The sequence below is a fragment of the Rhagoletis pomonella genome, unplaced genomic scaffold (genome assembly GCF_013731165.1).
Source record: "Rhagoletis pomonella isolate Grant_MI unplaced genomic scaffold, Rhpom_1.0 Rhpom_scaffold_00002, whole genome shotgun sequence".
NCBI lineage: Eukaryota > Metazoa > Arthropoda > Insecta > Diptera > Tephritidae > Rhagoletis > Rhagoletis pomonella.
The window spans coordinates 101,644,810-101,647,322 of NW_023458556.1; positions in this window are offsets into that span (position 1 = coordinate 101,644,810).

Below are 2,513 nucleotides of genomic sequence, written 5' to 3' on the forward strand. Positions count from 1 at the left end.
CCTGCGGCGCTTTATATTCTAAAAATCGATACTTCCATAAATAATGAAAATTTTTAATTAAAAATCGCTCGATTTTTTATTAAAAATTTACGCCTGCGGCGCTTTATATTCTAAAAATCAATACTTCCATAAATAATGAACATTTTTAATAAAACATCGCTTTTTATTATAAAATCGATACTTCGATAAATTATGCAACTTTTTAATCAAAAATCGACCAATAAATAATTACATTTTTTTATTAAATATCGCGCGATCATTGTCTGCATTTTTTTAATGCTTCCGTTTTGTGTTTTTGAGGCATTTTTTCATATGTATGGCAGCACTGACATTTCACTTCAATTGGTGTACAAAGCAAAAGGTGAGGTTAAATTCGGTATTTTTTGCAACTTTAAATGCGAATTACTTTAAAACTATAAGCCTCCGGAGGGTGGGGTCTTCAGATTTAGAATCTGAAAAAGCTCCTCTATACTCCCTAATATTTTTTTTTTTTCAAAGCCTGGATCCGTTTTGGAAAATTTTCCCCGAGCAACTGTTGAATACAGGAAAAAATTTATATTATATGGTTCCGCTAAAGTGCACTACTAAAGTGCACTTTAGCGAAGGTAGGTCAAAATGGACGGAAAAAATTCGAGAGGGGTATCAATCGACGCGTCTTAACGCCAATAATAACAATCCGAGACAGGAAATTAAGATTTTTAATTCATTGAAATGTTATTTGCAAAAAATACTTGCACTTTCCGCACTATGTTTCGATGAATTTCACACAAATGAAAGGAAGAAATGAACTTAATTTAACACGTATTTATTAGTTTTTATACATTTGTGATGTTTTAAGTGTACACTTTCGCGAAATTTTGTATTTAATAGCAATATTCCGATGATGAAAATCCGCACAACAATCTTGGGTAGTTAATATAAATAACATGGAGAAAAACTAGTGTTGCCCTCTATTCAAAATAAAATGGAACTAAATTGCTGCTGCCACTCTATTAAAAATGTTTTTGTGCATCGAACACCTTTCTGCGTAGGCGGCCTTCGGCCGCGCTCAGGGATTATAACCCTCTGTGTTCCAAAGAAGGGGGGCTGAACACCTTTTGCAGAGAACACCTCTCTGCGTAGGCGGAAAGTGCAAGTGTTTTTTGCAAATAACTTTTCAATGAATTAAAGATCTTAATTTCCTGTCTCGGATTGTTATTATTGGCGTTAAGACGCGTCGATTGATACCACTCTCGAACTTTTTGTAGACGTCTACATTTTGAGACATTTTTAGCATCAAACCGTGAGCACCCCTTTCTAGCAGTCGTCGCAAAATCGTCTCAAAACTTTGCTGGTGTTGCCAGACATTTCTTCCTTGCGTGCATTGTTTATATGTCTCCTTTCGATTTTGTTTCTGTAAAATTGTAATTATTTAACTTAATTACCAATTCGTAATATTTGTTATTTCTTTTCCTTGATTTGTCTCTTTTCATCAGAAATTGCGCATAAATTAAATGCAAATACAGAAAACGTGCCCAATAAATAAAAAAAATGTGATTAGTATTGCGATAATGCAACCCTGCTGCGAGGTTGCAAAATGTAGACGCGTGAAAAACATACCTCACATATGCTCACGGTTTGATGCTAAAAATGTCTCAAAATGTAGACGTCTACATTTTCAGACACAATTTGGAACGAACTGTGAACACCCCAACTATAACTAACTAGCTTCTGAAGAAAATTTTCCATCTTAATTCCATTGTAGCTTAACATTTTAACATGCATAAGCTTAGTATTTTTTTATTTTCGCAAAATTCGCATGCCAATGCTGAAAAGCTGATCAAAATTGAAAGCAAAATTGAAACTCAATTGAAAGAGAAAAATTGAAAGCAAGCTGCTCATTCAAGCAATAAATAAGAGTGTTTAGTGAAAAAGTGTGAGAGTATTGAAAATTGAAAGACACAAAAATGAGGTTTGTATAGTAACCAATAGTCAGTACTAATTTGTACTGGAACCTGCAAATTTTTACTGGAAAAGTGCATGATAACCCAAAAAATTTGAAAGAGAGCACTGAATCGAGAGCGTAACAATACGAGAGAGCTGCAAATTCTTGCTAGTGAAATTTTTACTAGCAGAAGAAGAAGAAGAATAAATGCCAAAAGCCGCCATTTGTTGAATTGGTTTAGCACAAACAAAAGTAAAATGAGTGGAAATCAAAATATTAATGATGTACTGGACAGTGTAAGTGCTTGTGTGTAAAGCAAAGAGTTTAAAACTGATTTATAAATAGTAAAATGTTTACAGCAGATTGTCAAAACAGTGCAACAACTGTTCACTTGCAAGTTTTTGATAGTTTTGTGTTCAATAACTTCATCTGCTAGTTTTCTCTTCTTCTCAATTTTACGCTTTATTTTGCTCTTACGCTCTCGCTTCAATGTTTTACCAAAGAACGTAAATAACAAGAAGGGACAACTCGTTATAATTGATAACAAGGTAGATAACAAGAAGGGACTACTCGTTATAATTGTGGCGAA